Genomic DNA, 24,518 nt, shown 5'->3' with positions numbered 1-24,518 from the left:
CACATACTCATCAAACTGCACGCATGAAACACACCCAAAAAAAAAATAAAACAAATTAAAAAGACAATAAATCTAATGCAAGCCTTTTTCTTTTTCCTTTTTTGATGAATAAATATAACAAACCAACAAAAGCAAATAGATGAACGGTATACTTCCATGATCTTCAGCCTGTGAGTAGTCTTGAAGAGAAAACTCGCTCATAAGCCAGTGTCCATTGCCGTTGCCGGCAGTACCTTTGGCCTGGTTCTCCTTGAACCCAATGAGTTTGTTTTTACGATCACAAACTTCTTCAGTGCGTTCAATCTTTCAAGCCCCGCAGCCAACGATTCTGACTTGCTCTTCTTCTTCAACTTGGTGAAGACGAAGAACTGCTTTTTCTCAGTCCTGTCGAATATCATCCACGGCTCTTTATCGCCGTAGATATCAGACTCCCCCACTGCATCGTGGGGTAATCGTTCTCCCTTCACTTTCTTTCGAAGAAAGTAGAAGATTTCTTTGTTGTTAGGGACGTCAAAACGAAAGCCAACTACTTTTTCAAATCCCATTTCAACTATTTCAGAAAAACAACAAAAACCCAGAAGAGAATTCTAAAGATTTGTAGACTGGCGTTGAAAGATTTTGTCATCTATTTATAACAAATTATATGTTTACATATTTCCACTACAAGTCTGATTACTAAGTCTTTGATAACTACAACTCTGATTACGTAAGCCGAAGTTTAGGGGAGAAGATAATTAACGTTCTTTTCTTTTTCTTTTTCTGTTTTTTTTTTTTCTAAAAAAAAGAAAAAAAAAATAAAAATATCTGGTACAAACTAAAGGTTGTTTATTCGTTTAGTCCCCAAAAAAACCCTCCAATAGACAACTTCCACACTTCCCTTTCAAGATTCCTGTAGAATTTTTATATGTTCTAAGTTTCTAACAGTCCCAATCATCATCCCCAATCGATCATTTTTCATCTATAGCGACTTGTCGTTTACATTTTTATAATTCCCGGTAATTCTCTTCTTTTTATTCAGTGTTTGGTTGCTAGAAAAAAATGATTATAAAGACGAAAAGAAAATCCATGCTTCTTTTTCCTTTGTAATTAAAAAATTTATCAGCTCTTGGATAAGGTAACCAAATGAAATTTTTTATGAAATACATTCATGTATATATTGTTTTCATTTCCTTCAGTTTTTCTTTTAAGAAACTAAATGTAGTGGATATATATATTTAGTATATTTAGTCTAAACGATTTTGTATATTTAGTTTTTTTTCAACTTTTTATTTTTTTTTGTTTTTTTTTTGCTTCTTTTCTTGCTTTCATTTTAAGAAGAGAAAATCCTTAAGATTCTTATCGACTCCTTAAAAAACTTATGAGAAAGCAGAGAATTTCAAATTTTGAAACTTTGATCTTTTCCCTACTTCAAGCTTCATCATGGATACTATCTTGCATAAAAGTTATATGAAATTATGGAATACTTGCGAGACCCCATAAACTAAGTCCCACATAATACATTAGATGGAAGGATTATGAACAGGGACGGAGGAATAGGGGGCTCCTCTAGCAACAATTTTTTTGGCTCCCGACCCTAGCCATAATAGTTTTTGGCTCCGTCCCTGATTATAAATATTTTACATAGATGCTAAGTCACATTGGTTCCTTACTAAGGTGAGACTAGGGGTTATAAATAATTTTAAAGAGCTCCAAATATAATTTCGACTAATCCTTTTAGTGTAATAGGGATTAGGGAATATTTTGAGTTGCGGTAATTCTCATATGTAACAATCATGTTCGTCATCTGGGTTTGGGATAAAAGACTTTATGGTGGTGTCAAATTTTTGCCTCTGCACCAAAAATTGGGTTAACTAATATTAGCATATGGGACTGTATATGAAAAACAATGAAGAAAGAAGCATGTTGATAATTCCTTCAGCCAGGTGATTTAAAAAACTGTGAACATCATACAAATGCATACTTCCTTTAACTGGTTTTCGTTTTCTATGTTTTTTTTTTTGTGCACAATTTTCTATGCATACTCCTTTTTTTTTTTTTTTTTTTTTTTTTTTTTACGTTTTTTGAAAATCTACAACCTTCTCCTTTTGAAAATCTCATGGCAGCTATGGGTGAACAATACCAGGTGAGAGAGATCAAGAATGTTGTTCATATATAGCAAAAGGATAAATATTTTGATAAGTAAGAGTAATATCATTAAAAAAATGTGTTGGATGCAATGCTAAAGGACAGTTTGGAAGGTTTGAAAATGATGAGGTCAGCTTTGGATTTTTGTACTCTTTGAGATAGAAGGAAAAATAGATAAATTGGGGGTTTATATTTGTTTCTATCATATTTTTGAAAAATTTTAGGGAAAACTTTACTTATAACCTCCTTATTTTTCATCACTTTTACTATTAAGTACTAAACTTTAACGGAAAATTCTAACGGATAGTTGAAATTGAAAAAAAAAAAAATTGAAAGATGAATACCTTAAATTAACACTTTTTAAAGTTTGAGTATTTAATTGCAAAAGTGATAATAGATCAAGGGTTATAATTTCCTACCAACTGGATGTGCAACTGAAATTAGTAAAAAGAAAGAAGCTAGTTAGTTGCTTTGATATTGATATCTTAGTTTTGCTTAGTAGATTTAACTTTAGTAAGACTTGGAACTCATGTCAAGATTCTAATTGAAATTAATAAGATAAGAGAATGAGAATGGAAATGGAAATTGATGGCTAGGTCAACAATATCATACAAAATACTTAAGGATTGTATGTTGACTTCATTGTGAAGTGTTTAGTTTTTGCAGAATTGGATAGTCCTATTCAATTACAACTTGTCTCACCTAGGTTGTTCAAGATATTGTAATTTCTAAGGATATGTGCATGCAACTTGAGTGATTTCTTTATCATGTCTGGAATTTTAAAGGTCAATTTGGTTTAGCTGGAATAAAGATTGATTACCCCAAAAAATAAAGATTGATTATCCAAGTCTTTGTTTCTTATTTTACATAGGACGTACTCATCAAACTGCATGCAAGTTTTCCAAAACACAAATTAAAAAGAGAAAGAAAAATAACAATAAATCTAATGCAATAAGGATGAATATCGAAGCAGTTGTTTATATGTTACATATATACTTACATTGTCTTCAGCCTGGGAGTCGTCTCGAAGAGAAAACTCGCTCATAAGCCAGTGTCCATTGCCGGAAGTACCTTTGGCTTGGTTCTTCTTATATTTGAACACAAAGGATTTCTTGAACCCAAGGAGTTTATTTTCACGATCACGGATTTCTTCAGTCCGTTCAATCTTCCAAGTCCTACAACCAGTGATTCTGTCCATCCTTGATTTGCTTTTCTTCTTCAATTTGGTGAAGACGAAGAAGTGTTTTTTCTGTGTCTTGTTGAATATCTTCCACGGCTCCTTATTGCCATAGATATCAGACTCACCAACCATATAGTGAGGTAATCGCTCTCCGTTCACTTTCATTTGCAGAAAGAGAAAAAGTTCTTCAACAGTAGGGTAAAAACGAAACCCTACCGGTATTTCAAATCTCTCGTAAAATCCCATTTGCGACATCTCCACGAAAGTTGGAGTCTTTGAATGCTCAGTCGGCCGTTCTATTAATTGTTTTTACAAATTTACTCTTTGCTTTCATAGAGACAGAGTTTCTATTTATTGTTTTCCAATCGACTATGTACATGTAAGAAGAAAATGGGAAAGATGTTTTGACCATGAACGAGAGAAAATGAGAAGGTTGTTTTGGTAGCTTAACCAAAACAGTGTATGTTCCATTGATATTTATAGACAACTACAAGAGAGTGAGTATACATTTCAAGTGGTCAATGACTAGCATACAAAGAAGAAAACTAAGTTGCACTTGCAGACTTTTGGAATGTCAACTAAGTAAGCTTAATCTTGTAATCTAAGTGAGCTACTGTAGCAGAGGAGCAGAGATATGGTTAGAGAGATTAAGAAAATGGTTGAGGTGTTGTGGCCTAGCTGATGATGTGTTGTGCAAGTGATTTGGTAGATTGCATGAATTTTTGTGAGCGGCCGAAGACAGGAGAGGAAGATGTAATTCTCTAAATAACATGCAGAGCCAGGCGGTGGTGAGAAACATGGAGCGGTATTCGGCTTCTATGCTTGAGCAGGAGACTACACTTTGCTTCTTGGCTGACCAGGAGATGAGGTTTGAACTAAGAAAAATGCCATACCCGGAGGTAGAACGTTTGTCACCAGGGTTTCTTGTCCAGTATGCATCATAAAAAGCATTAAGAAGAAGAGATATTTTGCAATAGTATAGGCCATAGTCAACTGAACCTTTGAGATATCGAAGGACTCTCTTGGCTGCTGTCATGTGAACTGAGGTCAGGTTGTGCATGTGTTAGCTTAGTTGATTGACTGAGTAGGCAATGTCAGGTTGGGTGAGGGTGACATATTGCAAGGCTCCAACAATGTGTCTGAATATGGTGGGATCGATGAGGAGCTCACCTTCAAGCTTGGACATTTTAGTTCCTGCTACACAGGGAGCGATAGGGCTTGGATTCAGCCATATTGACTCGATTGAGCAGGTCTGTGATGTATTTTGTCTGTCTAAGGTGGATGCCATTAGAGTCTCAAAGGACTTGAATACCAAGAAAGTAATTTAAGGCACCAAGATCTTTCATGGCAAAATCAAGCTGCAACATAGCAATTAATTCTGTAATTGTGGCATTATGATTCCTAGTGATGACAATGTCATCAACATACACTAGAATGAATATGTGGATGCTGCCATGGTGATATGTAAAGAGAGAGGAATCCACTTAAGAGGTAAGAAAACCAATATTTAAGAGAGCATGAGCCAGACGGGTAAACCAAGCTCTTGGAGCTTTTGTTTGAGTCCATAGATAGACTTATGAAGTCGACACACAAAATCTGTGTTAGTTTGTGATTGGCTGCATTCTGTTGGACAAAATCACTTCAATGTAATGATGCTTATTATACAAGGATGCTGTTATATTTAGAGTCTACACTACAGTTATGAGCTTTAAGAAGACTCTGTGCAGAATTCAAAACAATGTAGTTTAGTTCCCTTGCATTCGTCCAGATGACGTGGTATTTCGTCCGGACGCTTATTTGTCAAGCATCATCTGTCCAGACGACGAGAACTTTCCGTCCGGACGTCTCAACAACATGTCCGGATGCCCTATAGTGCTCGACAAATGGATTTCTTTCTAAACACAGATATGGGAAGACAGCTACAACCGTTCGGATGATGAAGTGTTTTCGTTCAGACGCTATCCTTGATAAGGCAAGTCATGCAGAAGACGTTTAACCGTCCGGACGTTAGTCTACATTGTCCGGACTCCAGTCCTTATTATGGAAATTGCATGCAGCAGAAGTGCAACCGTCCGGATGCTAGGGCAACACCGTTCGGACATGGCCCTATTCAAGAAAGAATTTCAACGAATTTGAAAAACCGGTTGCACAGATGTCCTTCTGGACGCCCTCAGCTACCGTCCGGATGCTGCTAGAGAAAACTGAATCATTGTCGATTTAAGTCTTTTGTAGCCTATAAATAGAGGTCTCTAGGCATGTAATTGGCAAGAATTCGGTATTGAATTCCATAATGCTTAGAGAGTATAATTTAGGAGTTATTGTGCTGATCAGTTTGCTCTTTAGCCGTTGCCAAGTGTTGTTGTTGTGTTCATGTGACGTCTATCTTAGGAAGGAGCCCTAAGGTAAATGATTCCATTGAAGACCCCTTCAAGTAGGTGACTTGGTTTGGAAGCGTTCGTGTTGGGTTACACGTTAGAGTTCAAGGTACGACCACTGCATAAGGGTATGTGAGTGCTATTGTTTTGTAACTAGCTTTGTCTTTTGAATAGTGGATATCCTGGGTTTGGTTGCCCCAAAATAGTTTTTCTCTTAATTGAGTTTCCATTTTGTTAACAAAATGGGGTAATTACCTTTTTCCCCCATGAACTACCAACTCGACCAAAATAGAGCATTCAACTACCAAAGACAACCATTTTCCCCCCTTCTGTCAGTCAAAGGGGTTAAAATAAACGGTCAACGGGTCATATGCCGTTTTATATGGGGGCATGTTGGAAGATGATGGTAGTTCATGGGGGGAAAAGAGGAAGATGGTGGTAGTTCATAAGGGGAAAAGAGGAAGAAAATGAGGGTAAAACGGCGTGTGACTGATGGAAAGGGGAAATGGTTATCTTTGGTAGTTGAATGCTCTATTTTGGTCGAGTTGGTAGTTCATGGGGGCATCGCGCATTTTTTGGTAGTTCATGGGGGGAAAAGGTAATTACCCCTTAACAAAATATTTGTATCATTTAAATTCCGCTTTTTATATTTTGTTACACTATGCACAGACACACACGTTAAATTAGAAGTCACTTTATTTTTCAATTGGTATCAAAGCTTGGTACACTCTGTTAAATTTATTTCTTGAGTGTTATCCTTTGACTTCTATTTTATTTTATCATGTCTCAAAATTTCATGACTGTTCCTGCCTTTGATGGCACGAACTATGGGTATTGGAAAGCTCTTATGCGTTTCTTTTTAAAATTTATTAATTGTTGGAAAACTGTTGAAACTAGTTGGACTGAGCCAGTGGATACAAATATTGAACTTTTAACTAAAAAGAACACACGACTTGCCAATGACAAAGCCCTCCATGCTCTATGTCAAGCTCTTTCACCGTCTGAATTTACTAAAATTTCAAACTGTGGAATTGCTCAAGAAGCATGGCAGGTCTTGGAAATGACATATGAATGCACTAAACTTGTTAAATCTGCCAAACTTCAAATGTTGATTTCAAGATTTGAAGAGATTAAAATGTTGGATGATGAAACATTTGGAGAGTTTTTTCTCCAAGATGAGCGACCTAAGAAACTCGATGGTGAGTCTTGGGAAGTCCGTCTCGGATGTAAAGCTCATCCGAAAGATACTAAGATCTTTGCCCGAATGTTTTGGAAACAAGGTGACAACCATTGAAGAGAGCAAAGACTTAGAAGAGATGAAGATTGAAGAGCTGGTAGGATCTCTTCAAACTTATGAGCTTTCCCTGCCCCTGATCAAGAAGGTGAAGACCATTGCCCTCAAGGCTTCCAAGAAGAAAGTCAAAGTCTCATCTGAAGATGACTCTGAGAATGAAGAAGAAGCAGTGGCAATGCTGGCCAAAAATTTTGGAAGATTGATGAGGAACGATAAATTCAAAAAGAAATTCTTCGAAAGATTGAAGAAGGCCCCTAGAGTTTGAACCTAAAGAAGCTGAGAAGAAAGATCCAAGAGGCCCCAGATGTTTTGAATGCTCAGGCTTTCGGCATATATGGGCTGATTGTAGAAATATCAAGCAGGGAAAAAGGAAGGCTTATAATGCGACTCTCAGTGATGAGGTCGAAGAAAAAGAATCTCCTGATCAAGACATGTTTCTAGCCTTTGTGGCTCCACATGAAGAAGAAGATTCTTACTACTCTGAGCACAGTGATGAAGATGGGGAAGAACTCAAGGAGGCATACAAAATCCTCATGTAGAGTTTGAGAAGCTGAGGGAGACTCGTAAGCAGCACATCCATAAGCTGAATAGCTTATAGAATGAGAAAAGTTAATTGCTGCTCAAGATACAAGACTTAGAGGAGAAGCTATTGGAAACACAACTTCAGTTGGAAAGGATCACTGATGAGAAGTTGACCCCTATGCTGTCAATCCAGAAGAGCCCAATAGATAAGATCGGACTCGGGTATGTAGCTCCTTCCTCTGACATTCCCTCTACTTATAGGACTATCTTTGTCAAGCCCACAATCCCCGAGCCTCCACTCACAATTGAGAACAAAGGAAAGAACGTAATTGGTGGAGATATTCCAATCATTCAGAAGCCTCCCACCATTAGACGACCTCCTATATGCCATCACAGCGGCCTAAGAGGGCATGTCCGACCCCAGTGCTCTCTTCTCAAGGCTTAGAGATCAAATGTCAAGAAAGAGGTGCCCAGACAAACAAATTTTGGCATAAGACCTCTGGCCTAGCATAAAGCTCCACGGCATCAAGTTCCAAGGCATCAAGCCCTAGGGCGCCAGGCTCCTTAGCATCAGCAGAGATTTGTTCCATCTAATCAGAATGGCCAACCCAATATTAACAAATCAAGGCATGTCATGAAGAAGCCGCATAAGAAGGAGGATGATCAATTCTATAGGGAGCTGCCTGTTTGGATGCAGAGCATGATATAGTGGATGGATCATCAAATGAAGTCCTATCAACAACCACCAAAAGGAAGGCAGGCTTGGGTCAGAAATGAGGAAGAAATTCAGCCCTTGATGGGGAATGGACTCACCTAGTTGGTGAGGATTCACATGCCTAGGATTTGGTTCCTGATCCTAGAGCATCAGGTTTGATTGCATTGCATTATTCTCTACATGGCATATTTTTGTTTGCTTTGCAATTTAGGAACCATTGTTATTTGCCCTCTGTTTCTCTTGTTGTTCTTGAGAAATTTTTTGAAGGTACTATTTGGGGAAGACAGAAAAAGCATGTTTGGCGATTGTTTTTTTGTATTGGTAATTGTGATCCCTTCTTTGTGTAGATAGAATTGATCTTATCACATGCTAGGGCTATCATTGTCTTGTTACCTATGTAGCATGTTTTTATTGTTTAAAGAAAAAAAAATGGGGGAGAAGATGCAGGAATTTATTTTTTTCTTTTTCTTGGCATGATAGATATTGCATGTATTTTTGCATGATATCTCAGTTCATTGTGCATTTTTTTTTACTATACTTATATATGATTGAGAGTTTATGCCTAATATCTGCCAAGTTTTCCTGTGCATCTAAATGCTAGATAGTTACTCTACTCATGCGATGATTTTGTGCACTATCCAAGGCTCCCCTAAGGCACATTTTTTTTTTCTCTCTGACTTTTTGTTTTTGAAAATTCTGATGAGAGAGATTCTTTTTCGTAAGATGGTCAAATTGACCAACTCGCTAGTTGAACCTAGAACCTAAAAATTCTAATATTCTCTCTAGGTTGCAGCACCAAGTGATAAAAAACATTTAAAAAATCAGTAAATATGGATAATCAAAAAGATCCACTGCTTATTGTGTTATAAATCTATTCTTGAACTTGTCCCTAAAGAAACAGTCAGTGACCAAATCATTGTGGAAATAGACGGTCACTAAAGGACTAAGTAAAAGGAAAGTGCTGCATCTTAGGGGAGTGTCAGATGAAGATTGCTAGGCCCTATTAAAATAAGGTTTGACTTTTGACTGATCTTCATTAATTTTCTCTATTGTTTAGAAATTCAGTTGCTTTAAGTCATATCAGTGAACTTCATATCTTATTGAGAGAGTCTTCGCACACACACGCATTGCATGAGTTGAGTAATCTATTTAAAATTTCTATCTACAGGAAATTTTTGTACTAATTAAACCCTTAACTCTCTTTTATATCTTTGCATATTTTTGAGATGCTATCTGACTGCTATATCAGTTGATTATACATGAGTGTTCTAAAGCTGACTTTAGGGAAAATATATATTTTTTTGCAAATTTTCCTTCAGTTTCTGTTTTACAGTGTGAAGCGTCCAGACGATCTTCTCTTGCGTCTGGACGGGCACCATACAGGGTTAAATATCACGTTTCAGCCCTAGCCCCGCATCCCTTTTCGTTTTTCTCTTTATTTTTGTCATTTTGTTGCGGTTTTATCATAGTTTCTCGACTTATTTTGTCATTTTCTGTCCTTTATCTTATTTCCAGGTATGTTGTCCCATCCTTTAACTGCTTTTCAGTTATTCTAATTGTTTAGGTATTTTTATGGTATATTCTTGAGATAAAGACTGCATATTTATATTTATGATATCTGTTGCTAAGTTTGGATTATCTGTTATGGCATTTATTTGGATTGTGTTGGATATATTGCTTGTTTGTAATTTTTGGGAAGTCTAGTTTACTGCTATTATAATGCCGATTTTTTGGACTAATAGAACCTAATATCCTTGGTGTTATTTTTGGCAAAATATTTTTTTTGTTATTCTTTGCAGAATCATGTCTACCAGCAGCTCTCAGTGCAGAGTTCAACAGAGGACAGAAGAGGGCAATGCTGCTTCCAGAGCCAAAATTGCCAACAGGCCAATCATTCAGAGCGGAATATAGTCAGTATTGATATTATGGTAGCTCCCCTGGACGTTATTAGTGAGATTATTCAAACATATAACTGGGGCTACCTTCATAATTGTGCTTGCATCATACTCACCAGACTGGTCAGAGAGTTCTATACTCATCTAGAGGTTGTGCAGAATGAGGACAATGGCATTATTCTTCAGTATACAATTGAGGGGCATGTCATTATGGTTGATCCTTAGGTCATCAGCCAGATCATCGGGGTACCAATGCTTCAGATTTTAGCCAACCCTTTTAATGAGGTCGTGGTGGCTCCCTCCTTGGATGATCTTAGAGAGTTCTTTCATGCTGTTCCATAGGGTGAGTAGCAAGCTATTACTATTAGAATTGGTGCTTTGTCTCTCCCACACCGGCTGCTCGCGAAGGTTATCAAGCACAACCTCTGGCCTACTGTTAGGAGGAGTGATCTAATTCTGAAGAGGGCCCAGTTCTTGAATGCCATCTGTCTGAGATTGCCTTTCTGCTTGTGCAAGCATATTCTTGATATTATGTTGGAGGCCCGGGATGAGAATAATACCAGTCTTCCATTCGGCTACTTGATCACTTAGAGATCATTCTACAGTCTGGCATAGATGTTTCTGGAGAGCCCAAGATGAAAATTCAGGAGCCCATAAGCAAACAGACCCTAATGAAGTCCAATGCCCAGCTGAGACATGAAGATTAGGATGAAGCTCCTCAGCATCCTCCTATTCATGTTGAGATGGCTGATATAGCATCATCTTCACAGATTGCTCCTCCGTCTTCACAGATTGATGCAGTTTTGGCTTAGATTCTAGCCTCTCTTGAGTCATTTCATGAAGGTATGAGTTCCTTGCAGCGGGTGGTTCACTTTATGAACCTCTATGTGGAGCAGTGCCAGCTGGATATCTAGAAGTGTCTCCAGCACCATCATCCATCTAGTAGTGATGATGAGGATCATCCCGCCTTGGCTGAGGATGATTGATTTTATTTGGTGTTTTGTTTCATTTATTTTGAGACATTTGTTATTTTTTGTTTTCCTGGTTTGGATGATTGTAAAACTTTATAACTCTTGGATTTATTTACTCTATTTACCCTTGTTCTACTGAGACTTTAAGGGGGAGTAATTGTGGTTTTTCTCATACTCTGTTTTACCCTTTATCCTTTTGAAACAAAAAGGGTGAGTATTTTTTGATTTGGACTGTGATTGTATTTTTAAACCAGTCAAGTGATTTTTGTCCCAGAATGGCCAAAGAGGGAGTTTGTTAGTTCGGGATTGGCTGCATTCTGTTGGACAAAATCACTTCTATGTAATGATGCTTATTATACAGGGATGTTGTTATATTCAGAGTCTACACATCAGTTATGAGCTTCAAGAAGAATTGTGCAGAATTCAAAACAATGTAGTTCAGTTTCCTTGCATCATCCGTTCGGACGACAAAAACTTTCCGTTCAGACGTCCTTCTGTGTCCAAAAGCTTCGAATTGTTCTAGGTTGCATCCGTCCGGATGTCTCAGCAACACGTCCGGACGCGCTTAAGTGTTCGACAAGTAAAATGATTTCTTTCCAAACACAAATATGGGAAGACAGCTACAACCGTCCGGACGATGAAGTGTTTCCGTCTGGATGCTATCCTTGATAAGGCAAGTCATGCAGAAGAAGTGTAGCCGTCATTCTACACTATCTGGACGCCAGTCCTTATTATGGAGATTGCGTGCAGCAGAAGTGTAACCGGCCGGACACTAGGGCAACACCGTCTGGACGTGTCCGGCCGCGGCCTTATTCAGGAAAGAATTTTAGCAAATTTGGAAAGGTGGTTGTACAGTTGTCCGTCTGGACGCCCTTAGCTACTGTCCGGACGCTGCCTAGAGAAAATTGAATCAGTGTCAATTTAGGTCTTCTGTAGCCTATAAATAGAGGCCTCTAGGCATGGAATTGGCAATAATTCAATATTGAATTTCATAGTGCTTAGAGAGTATAATTTAAGAGTTATTGTGCTAATCAGTTTGCTCTCTAGCTGTTGCCAAGTGCCGTTGCTATGTTCGTGTGAAGTCTATCTTAGGGAGGAGCCCTAAGGTAAAAGACTCTATTGAAGACCCCTTCAAGTAGGTGACTTGGTTGGGAAGCGTTCATGTTGGGTTATACGTCAAAGTTCAAGGTACGATCACTGCGTAAGGGTATGTGAGTGCTATTGCTTTGTAACTAGCTTTGTCTTATGAATAGTGGATATCCTGGGTTTGGCTACCCCAGAGTGGTTTTTCTCTTAATTGAGTTTTCACTTCGTTAACAAAATATTTGTGTCATTTAAATTCCACTTTTATATTTTGTTACACTATACACACACGCACGTTAAATTAGAAGTCACTTTATTTTTCAATCTGGACAATAGGGATCAATGAAACCAGGTGGTTGCTCCATGTAGACTTCTTCATCAAGGATGCCATGGAGAAAGGCATTTGACACATCAAGTTGATGAAGTTCCCAATTGAATTGTACTGCCAATGTGAGAAGAAGCCGAATGGTGGCTGGCTTGATGACTAGACTAAAAGTCTCATGATAGTCAATCCCACATTTTTTATCAAATTCCTTAGCAACAAGTTTGGCTTTGAATCTATCAACACTTCCATCAGGTTTTTGTTTGATTTTGAATACCCATTTGTTCTTGACCACATTGTGATTGAGGGGTCTAGGACATAAAGTCCAGGTGTGATTGGATATCAATGCATTGTACTCATTAGTCATGGCTTTAATCCATTTGGGGTGTTCTGTAGCTTGTTTGTTGGTAGAAGGTGTAGGAGGTAAATGGATTGTTTGGAGGCAGAGAAAAGGATGGCGAGGAGTATGAAACATTTTGAAATTAGGAAATTGTTTTGGTTTAAGGTGTCATGTTTGGGATCTGGTAAGGATACGGTTGAAGTTGGAAGTGTAGAGGTTTGGGATCTTGTGAGCATTCGGGTTTGGTTTTGAGGAGATGAGGTGGCAGCATGAGGAATTGTAGAAGAAGAGAGGTGGGATGGATGAGGTATGGGCAGGATGTGTTATCATGAAGTTAAGTGAAGGGCCTTGAGTGTTAGACAAGGATTCAGGTGTGGAGAGAGAATGGTTTGTGTTAGTGGGGTAGTGAGTGAGGGACACGGGTTCAGGTGTCGAGTGAGGTTGGTCTACAATAGTGGGAGGCAAACAAGGGGATTGTTGCATGTGTGTGTGGACTCGTGGCTTGCTGAACTGAGGGGAGTGAAAGTAGGTGATGACTCATGTGAAGGTATGTGACCCGTGGTAGTATGAGGAAAAGATGGGTGGCAAGTGATATGAGTGGATATTGGAACTTGTGCTTTAGGAGAGATAGAAGAAAAAAAGGGAGAGAATTACCTGGTGTTGTTGTGACAGTGCAGGAAATTTGGACTCATCGAAAAAAAACATGCCTTGAGATGTAAACCTTTTGTGTTTGTGGTTCTAGGCAACGGTAGCCATAATGACGGTAGCATAACCAAGGAATATACATGGTTTGTTGCGGAATGAGAGTTTATTGGAGGCATAGGGTCGAAGTAAGGGATAACATAGACAACCAAATGATCTAAGAGAAGTGTAGTCAGGGTCTTTGCCAAACAATTTGAAGAATGGAGATTCATTGTGGAGAACTGGTGTAGGCAGCCGGTTGATTAGAAAAGTGGCAGTTAGGAAGGAGTTTACCCAATATTTGGGAGGTAAGCCGGATTGAGCTAGAAGTGTAAAACCAAGTTCAACAACATGTCTGTGTTTTCTCTCAACCACTCCATTTTGTTGAGATGTGTGAGGGCATGTGAGGCGATGTAAGATACCATGTTGGGAGAGAAATTCTTTGAATGAATGAGAGGTATATTCTCCCCTATTATCACTTTGAAGTTGTTTAATATCAACAGAGAATTGTTTTTCAGCTAACAATTTAAACTTGACAAAGCATTGAAAAACATTACTTTTATTGATAATAGGATACAACCAGGAGTACTGACTGTAATCATCTACAAAGATCACATAGAAACGACATCCACTCATTAAGAAGACTGAAGATGTCCAAACATCTGAGTTGATTAACTCTAAGGGTGACTTAATACATCTAGAAGAAGAGGAAAATGGCGGTTGCTTGGATTTCCCAAGCTGACACGACTCGCAGACATTGAGGTTCTTGAGTGAACCATATACTGGAAGTTGTTGAAGACTCATGACTTGATGGAAGACTGTATTGGAGGGATGCCCGAGTCTTTGATGCCACACCATATCACTGGTTTTGACTCCAACAAAAGCAGCAATGCCCTTCAATTTATTTCATTGTAAACTGGATTGCAAACGATGCAAAGAGATGGGGTACAAGCCATTCTCACTGAGGCTCTGGTGCAACACGATTCCAATCAGGTTGTCTTTCACAGTATAATGAGAACCGGTTAGTTCGAATGAACAATGATTATCAAGACAAAACTTATTAATGGACAGAAGATTGGCAGATGCAAAGGGACAATATAAGATATCTTTGAGCAGAAATTGAGAAGGCTTAGAGGAGTTGGATTGAACTACTGAAGAACCAATGCTAGTGATATCCAAACCTGTTCCATTTCCAACCCCTACTGTCTCGGTTCCTGCAAATGGTTGTGTATTGTTGATGGTGGTAGGATCAGCTGCAACAGGAGTTTTGGCACCGGAATCAACTAGCCATTCATGGCTATCAATATCAACATGGTGGTGAGCAACCATTGCTTGAAATTGTGGTGGTGGATGTCTGCCTTGATAAACATAATTCATCCTGTGATAGCAGTCTAATACAGTGTGGTTGAACTTGCCACAAATTTGGCAAGCAACCATGTGCCCCGAATTGGTGTTGTTGAAAGAATCTCTTGGTGTGACAGTCAGTGTAGTGTTTCTGCCAAGAGTGTGATGTGGTGGGTGAGGTCTAGCTGGTGGGGTTGAAAATCGAGGAGTTGGGGCTAAATATCTGGGAGATGAAGTTGAAAATTGAGAGGAAGTTTTCGGTGGGAATTTTGATTTCCTGTTGGATGGATGAATTCTTAATGTTGTTGTTCTTATTATTTAAAGGTAATGCGACGTCCGCTGGGTAGCCGTTGAACGTTCCAGCAAATTGTGGTATTGAAAAATCAAAGAGCGTGAAGTGGCCGGAATGTATTTTTTGTTGTTGTTTTGTAATTTCAATATAACTTGTGTTTTGTTAGTACTATAATTAATTTGCTAATAACTATGACAGATATTTCATGTAAGTTCGTTGAAACTGCTGTTTTGATTTTGAATCGTTGTAATTATATTGTTGATAATTTATGAAAATGTAAATTGTTGTTATTGTTGATGGATTTATTGAAAGGCAAATTATCTATAGGATACTTGTCAAAAACAAAAACCATAATTTTTTTTAAAAAAATAGATTTTATGACATGGCACTTTATGCCATGTCACTAATATTGGTGACATGGCCTGCTTCCCACGTTGGCAACATTAAGTGACGTGTCAAGTTGCCGCGTCATCCATTAGTGACATGGCATTTAAGCCACGCCACTAAGTCTAGTGACGTGGAACTTTGTCCACGTCACTACAAGCAACGACGTGTCAGTTGGCCACATTGTTGCTTGTAGTGACGCGGACAATGTTGCCACGTCATTGCCTGTAGTGACGTGGTTTTTAGCCACGTCACTAACTGTACTGATGTGGCTTTTAGACACGTCAATACATGTAGCGACTTGTCTAAACGGCCATGTCACTAGAAGCAATGACGTGGCCAACTGGCACGTCGTTGCTTGTAGTGACATGGCTTAATTTACCACGTCACTGATACTTGTGACGTGGTAAATAACCACGTCGCCAACGGGTCGTGATGTGGACAAAGTGCCATGTCACAATATGGCGACGTCCACACTTTTACCACGTCGCGACCCGACATTTCGCGACAACTTGATCAACGACGCGGGGTCCATGTCACTACCCGTTAGCGACATGGATGACTTGCATGCACATCGCCAAGTCCACGTTGCTGATGATGTGGATTTTTGTAATGACACCTTTCATCCAAAAATCAGTTTTTGCTCCATTTGGCTATCGAAAAATCATCAGCATAAAAGAAAAGAAAAAAGAACCATATAACTTCTAGTGCTATTCGAAATTGGATTGGCTATCCTCTTTACTTTTTAAGAAATATCATCAACAGATTGGAAGCATCCTTGAATATCATCTTAGCAACTAGGTAGCCAGAAATGCTCCAAGTCTGATACTCTCTTACTTGCCTTCCAATTTCATGTCGAGTCTTAGCTTTATAATACTCGGGTCAGCCATCCTAAAAAAGACGTTCCTTTACCAGCTTAATTGCCCGCTTTTCAATTTTAGGCTTTCCAGTCTTGATGCACGCTGTAGTAAGTAGCCACAGCAAAACTACAAAAAACATCCCATATCATGAAGTGAGTAACAACAGTAGCTCAGAACATGAAAATCCAACATAAACCTATCGAATACCGTGTTCATTTCCTAGTTGCTGGTTTTATATAAATTGATAGGCAATCTTCGAATTGCCTAAGCAACAAGGACACTACTCCAAACTGTTAAGGAATTAACTGCATTAGAAGAAAATGGACCAATAACTGTCAATTACAAAATCTTGGGTACTAGAACACTACTCCAAACTCTTTCATGATGCTTATTAACTAGAAATGCAACAAACTTATTCACAAGATTTTACATAAGACTTGGATTTCAAATATGGTAAGATTCCAAAGAATAGTCAAATCTTAAGCAGTATTCTAATTTCTACATTAACATATACATAAGGTGCAACAATCCAATTTATATTCTAAGCTCTGTGCCCATTATAGCAACTCCACTGTGTGTTCTTTTCATTAGACCTAGTGACACTCCCTCACTTGTGTTCCTCCAATGCCGGGTAAACAATCTTCAAGGGCATCTCCCCAATCAAGTCCTCCCAGCACTCCTCAACAAGATCCATTATTTCTCTAGCCTGTTCACATGTGGCTAGACCACTCAATATGGCAACGCAATTCCCAACTAAGAACCACCTGAAGTCCATGCCATCTGGGATGACATTACTTATCAAATACCCTCCTCTCCTAGGTACAAAATCAAACACCCAATCCAGGATAGGCCCTGGGATGACATTATATTTTTCGATAGCAGTGTGGGAGTACTCCTCAATTTTGTGTTGACAATTGAGATTCAATTTTGCACAGTCCAACCAGTAGTTCTTCCGTATGTAAGAGCTGAGAGCTGTAATACGTTCATCAATTCTCTCAATCAATTCCTTACCGTCAGGCTCTAGTTCCAGCATCTGCCTTGTACACCTTAGTGCAAAGTAAAAGAAGGCCTGGACCTCAATTGGATACCCATATATTCCATGTTTCAAAAGCAAGCCAAAGTGCTACTATTCAGAGTGAGTGAACATTTTAAAAGCCTTGGATTAAATGGGATCCAAGACAGGCTAGAACTAAGCACGAGAACATCTTCATGTAGCAATGCCACTTCTATAACTGCTGAATATCAAAGTTCTAGACTTGCAAATAACTAGTTAGCCATATAATAGTGCAAAAACAAAAACTATGGCACCATTAATTTCATGCCATATCATTATCATGTGCACTGTTGATAAGTGGTTAATGTTGCATATTCAAGCCATTTAACTTGCATATGTTAATTCCTTAGCATTGTTATTTGTTTGATTTTATGTTGTTTTATTGTTTTCAGGTTTTAAATAAAGATACAATTAGTTCTATTGATTTTGAGCTTAAATCACACTTTGAGAAGACCTAAAAGATATTGGTAAGCTTAACCAATCATAATAGAAGACTTATATGATATGGTTAAGTTTAATCAAATCAAGGGAATGATTAAATCAAAATTACTCCAATAAGAGTCAAAATCAGATTGGATTCAAATTAAGATTCTGCACAAGTCTCAATGTTTTATCATAACTTTCTTCTCAAATATTGGATTGAAATGAAATTAGTGGCATTGGAAAGCTAATAAAAACTTTAACAAATATGTCAAAAATAGTTTTTTCCTAATTCATAAATTTACTATGTAAAAATTGCCCCGCAATAAAAGACCGCAAATTTGGACGAATTTGAAATCATTTTCCTACTTGGATTGAATTTTCAATCTCTTACTTGGACTAAGAGACTGAGTTCCGATTTTATTCAGATTTCTATGGCTTTTAGACATCTCCTAATCTCTATAAATAGATGCCTAAGCTTCAAGAGAAGCTGTGCTTAGCTTTAGACAGAAAATTCTTCTAGGAGGCTTAACAAGTTGAAGAGGAGAAGAACATGACAAAAGGCCATCCCAGCAACACGATGAGCGACTAAATTCGTAGTAGGGTGTTGATGTAGCACTTTCCAAGTAACAATGGTTTAATTATATTTTAATTTGAGATTTTCAATATCCATGATGATTGTATAACTGTGAGAATTGATCTTACTGTTTATATTAAATCATTATGAATTTCTTATCTTGTCTTAGAAAGTCTTTTATATTGATTGAACTCAATCCTTCATATTTTTTGTGATTATGTGAATGATTGTTATACAACAGTTTTAATTGATATATGATCAAGAGGTTTAAATAGGCCATGCCTAGGGAAGACGGATTGTACTACACCCTAGTTTAGTGTAATTTAGGTAGATAGTTTGTATTAACCGAAGATGAGTTATACTATTCCATTGATTGTGTGTATCCTATTAAAGACGTAGCTAATCCATACTTAGGAAAGACGGGTCGTACCGCATCTTAGTGGTTAGGTGGACGGTTCGTGCCAACCGAAGATGGATTATACTTATTCTTTAGAGGTAATTTCTTGATTACTCGAGTGAGACAAGCCCTATATCATGCATAGTATGAATTTATGATTGACCATTGTTATGCGGTGAGTAGTGAAATCAATCCCCTATTCTTTCTCTCATTACAACTCTCTCTATTTTTATGTCTTTTACTTTAATGTATTTATTTTTACAAAACAAAAATCAAACATATTTTAAATTAAGTTATATTAAATCTCAAAAAGCTTGATAACAACACTTATGCAGTCTTTGAGGTTCGATACCCTCAATATAGCCTTATCCTACAAGGATTCGTACTATTGCGAGTGATAATTTTATTATTGATATTTTTGTACAAAAAACGACCACATCAACTGTGAACAATCATTTTTCCCTGGTGGTCATGACTTTACTGGTGTTGGAGAAGCTTCATTGGCACCGAAAGGAGGAACAAACTTTATTCTCCTCCTTTAGGCACCAAGAAGTTGCAATTTCAAATTAAGCACTTAGAATATCATGCTGATATCAGAATTACTAACCCAATCCAAACAAGCATTTATATATGTTTACCTTAGGCCTGGAAATTTTCCCTATTCTTTTTAATTAATACCATCAACACTATTTAAAATAGGGCTGGCAAAACGGGTACCCGACACGTCCCGTTTACGACCCGCGACCCGTTTAAGCTAGACCCAAACACGACCCGTTTATCTTAACGGGTCGGAGCTTTAGACACGACCCGACCCGACCCATTTAGACCTCTAAGACTTAAATGAACTACAACTTCATCATTCATGGCAAAAAAAGAAAGCTGGACTACCATTTTGTAAGGAATAGGGTTGTAAATGAGAGCAATATTGCACTAGAGAGGGAAAAAAAAAAATAAGGAAACACAAAATCTTCCATGAAACGAATAGGGTTACAACGAAAATCAATAAGAAAATATTGCCCTTGTAAAAGAAAAAAAAAAAGGGAATAGGGTTACATAGATCGACCATTGGAGACAAGAAGGCTTTAGCCAGCTCCAGCCTCTTCTTTCTTGATCTCTGCTGAAAACCCATTCTCTTCTCTTCTTATTCTTCTAATTTTTGCGTCTCTCTCACAGAGTCATGGATCAGCTCTCTCTCTCTCTCAAATCCGTTCTCTCTCACTCAATCTAGTGTGCGACGAGAGAACGGAGAAGGAGATAAGAAGAAGAAACAAAGAAAAGGAAAAAAGAAAAGGGAAATAAAAGGAAAAGGGGAGAGGCGTCAGGACTCAAGGGAATAAGGGCCTAAGGGGAGAAAATATCTCCCAAAAGGCCAAAACAATCCACAGCCACATGTGTGGCTATGGATAAGACCAAGTATGGTTTTATTTTATTATTAGCTCCATTTTTTTTAAAATTACAATTTTGCCCTATCTTATTTTATATCATTACAATTTTATATCCATTCTCTCTCTCTCTCTCTCTCTCTCTCTCTCTCTCTCTCTCTCTCTCTCTCTCTCTCTTTTTCTTTAAAAAAAAAAGTTAATCGTGTCTGGCTAGTTAAACGGGTCATAAACGGGTAGACCCGTTTATGACCCAACCCGTTTAAGGTAGACCCAAACCCGCTAATTTCGTGTTGTGTTTGTGTTGGATTGTTGGATCGTGTCAAAATTGCCAGCCCTAATTTAAAACAATTCAAAGACAAGACTCACCATGCATCTGTCAATCATGCTACACCCATCTGCGCATAGAAGTGTTGGGAAAGTGTCAGAGTCATTTGACAGGAAAATCTTGAGTATTAACTTCATTACCCTCTGCACCTCAGGAAGCTTTGCCATTTATAATCATGCATGCACTCGGTATATGATCTTAAAAGTATAATCCACCAGAATCCGGAATCAACTGGTTCAAATTTTCCAAATGCACTGCCCCAAAGCAAAGTGTCCTTTTGAAGCTTTGAATCAGTGTAAACCTTAAAACTTGCAGGCATTCCACCTTGGAATAATTTGAGGGTTGTTAAAAGGAAATTCCTGACAATCTCCAATTCCGTAGGCTTCTTCATCATGTGTGTTAAACCCGTAGGAATAAAGTCACTCATGAAAATGCCAAGTATTTTAATATAATTGAAATTAGAACAAACAAAACTGAAAATCAATTGTGAATTCAGCAGCATAATCAAGTCTAAGAAAGCACGTATCTAGATTGATCCACTACATCTCATCCAATATCTCATTCAAATTCAAATACAAAGATGATACAACAAGATATCATCTGATTTCAAATGTATATGTTTATCAATTAGTCAAATATGTTGTAAATGGTTCTCTTGTAAACAACTTTTCTTACAAATACAAAGCCTATACCGCCAAGAAAACTAACAAAAAAGTTAAGGTAAAGCAGAAACATTGCATTTCCAATATACAGTTTAATTCTACAAATTTGATTCTATAGGCAAATATTTAAAACTTTGCAACTAAAATAGCATCCATAAATTAATCTATATGTCAGTAGAATCATGATGAGCTCACTAGACATATCTCTTCCTCAAGATTAATCAAAATGCTTGAAACTAAACATTTTGAAATGCAATCATGTTAAAATATAAGAAACATATTAGTGAATATTGGTGATTATTACATGAATTTATATTAATTCAAATTAGAGACTAACTAAAGTCAAATCCTGACTGATGAGGCCTGCTGTGTTGTGAGATACGAAAACTTTGTATCTTTCATTTTTTGATGATTAGAGTATTTAATTGGGATATGTCCAATGATAAAACACAAATTTTCATGAGTTGTGCTTTTCTTAGATTTGATCTTTACCGTAATTCAAAAAGTTAGGGTAAGGCAGAACAACTCAAATGTAAACAGTAATTCTGCAGAAAACCAATCTAAACTGTAAAAACAACTCAAATGTAAAGAGTAATTCTGGAGAAAACCAATCTAAACCATAAAAACAACTCAAATCTAAATAGTAATTTTGCGGGGAAAACAAATCTAAACTGTAAAAACAACTCAAATCTAAAAAGTAATTCTTCAAAACAAACTTAGAAATTTGAAATCATTAAGTGAATGAGAATGTTCTCGATTGATACAGGTCTTCAAGACCTCGGAGGTGTAGTCCATTGTGGAGAGTGTACCCACCGGTTCTCCATTGTAGAAGACGTATGATTTATTGAGCCTCTCCCAGGCCTCTTCCACCATGTCTTTGACCTCCAGCTCCATCTTGCTCCTGCTAGTTGGCTGGCTTGGGCTTGGGCTTGGGCTCGGGCTCGCAGTTATATTCCATATGTTAAAAAGCCCGGCCCTCCTCATCTTCAATCGCTTGAGAATCCAGTACTTGTGATACGGGAGCCCCTTGAGCTCCTCGTCAGACTCTTTATCGAACCATCTACTGGGCAGTTGATAAGCCACAGAAAGAGTGGTCGATGAGGCCTCGGAGCTGGTGTCGGAGGCCTCGAAGCTGGTGGCAGAGGCCTCGGAGCTTGTGTCGGATTCAAACATTCGAATGGAGAAAATTGGCACAGAAGAGAGAGAGAGAGAGAGAGAGAGAGAGAGAGAGAGGAAGTGTGTGTTGTATGAATTTTCAGAGAACGGTGATCTGTATCTGTTGCTCTCTTGAGCTTCTTTGAGTTTTGGCAGTTGGAGGGAGTCACGATGTAGGGGTATTTTGGGTATTCCGGACGAATTTCATATATATATATATATATATTTCATTTATAAAATCTCATGGAAAACAATATGATTAAAAATTGAGTAATGCAATTTAATATATCTACGTCTAACAGACAAAAATTTCTAACAATCTCAAGTTTTGCATGGTTTTGCATCAGATGGGTAAAATTATTAAAAATAAAATCTCTTACGAAAATCTGCCAAACATAATTATTTTCATTGTATTAGCACTTCTAATAACATAATTCAAAGCATTTTTTTATTTTTTATTTTTTATTTTTCTTATAAGTAAAACATGTCTTGAAACATTTTGTTGATTGCTTTGTACTTCTAATGAGATCTCAATCTCGATATATTACTGATTGACATAAAGTAAATATTGACATTTTCATGGAACGTATTGACAAATGAATCGCACAATTTTTGTACGCTAATCATCATATCTAATGTAGGTTTAGATCTTTTATTCTTGTTCAAATCTTGATCTGATGAGCAATGCTACTTCATTAAATCTCGTTGGTGAAAATGTCTTATTGAGATCTCGAAGGTGATAAGCTTTTGCCCAAAATCCGCCACGAAACTGTTGATGTGAGTCAATGAAAACCTTGAAACTTGCAGAGATCATGCATTTTCAAGACCCGTATTTCTAAGGTGGATGGTCATTAAAAGGAAATTTCTGAAAATTTCAAATTCTACATGGTTTTGCATCAGACAGGTAAAATTATTAAGAGTAAAATCTCTTACGAAAATATGTCAACATAATTTTCATTGTATTAGCACTTCTAACAATGTAATTCAAAGCATTTTTTTTTTCTTGTAAGTAAAACATTTCTTTAAACATATTGTTGATTGCTTTGTACATCGAATGAGATCTCGATCTATTATTAATTGACATAAAGTAAATATTGACATTTTCATGGAACATATTGACAAATGAATCGCACAATTTTTGTACAAGCTAATCATCATATTTAATGTAGGTTTAGATCATTTCTACTCTTACTCAAATCTTGATCTGATGAGCAATGCTCTTTCATTAGATCTCGTTGGTGAAAATGTCTTATTGTGATCTCGAAGGTGTTAAGCTTTTGCCCTAAATCCATTGATGTGAGTCAATAAAAACCTTGAAACTTGTAGAGATCATGTATTTTTCAAGACCTGTATTTCTAAGATGGATGGTCGTTAAAAGGAAATTTCTGACAATCTCAAATTCTGCATGGTTTTGCATCAGACATGTATTATTAAGAATAAAATCTCTTACGAAAATCTGCCAACATAATTATTTTCATTGTATTAGCACTTCTAACAATGTAATTCAAAGCGTTTTTTTTTTTTACTTGTAAGTAAAACATGTCTTGAAACATATTGTTGATTGCTTTGTACTTCTAATGAGATCTCGATCTCGATATATTATTAATTGACATAAAGTTAATATTGACATTTTCATGGAACATATTGACAAATGAATCGCACAATTTTTGTATAAGTTAATCATCATATTTAATGTAGATTTAGATCTTTTACTCTTTCTCAAATCTTGATCTGATGAGTATTGCTCTTTCATTAGATTTTGTTGGTGAAAATGTCTTATTGAGATCTCTAAGGTGATAAGCTTTTGCCCAAAATCTGCCAAGAAATTGTTGATGTGAGTCAATAAAAACCTTAAAACTTGTAGAGATCATGGATTTTTCAAGACCTGTATTTCTAAAGTGGATGGTCGTTAAAAGGAAATTTCTGACAATCTCAAATTTTGCATGATTTTGTATCAAACAAGTAAAATTATTATGAATAAAATCTCTTACAAAAATCTGCCAACATAATTATTTTCATTGTATTAGCACTTCTAACAATATGTTATTGACCCATTTATTCTTCACTTACCCTCCCAATCCTTACTACAAAGAAAAAAGCTTTACATCAGTCAGTAGGATTAGTTCATTACCTAATAGCTATCTTGAAATCGCTTCACTGCAGT

General features: G+C 37.2%; 1 pseudogene; it reads right to left on the bottom strand.

The window, feature by feature from the left end:
* Positions 1–14,408: 14,408 nt before the first annotated feature.
* LOC133871459 (probable alkaline/neutral invertase F) lies at positions 14,409–22,372 on the bottom strand (annotated as a pseudogene).
* Positions 22,373–24,518: the final 2,146 nt, after the last annotated feature.

The sequence above is a fragment of the Alnus glutinosa genome, chromosome 6, assembly GCF_958979055.1.
Source record: "Alnus glutinosa chromosome 6, dhAlnGlut1.1, whole genome shotgun sequence".
NCBI lineage: Eukaryota > Viridiplantae > Streptophyta > Magnoliopsida > Fagales > Betulaceae > Alnus > Alnus glutinosa.
The sequence above is the reverse complement of the archived record's forward strand: the minus strand, read 5'-3'. Positions and strand labels throughout refer to the sequence as shown.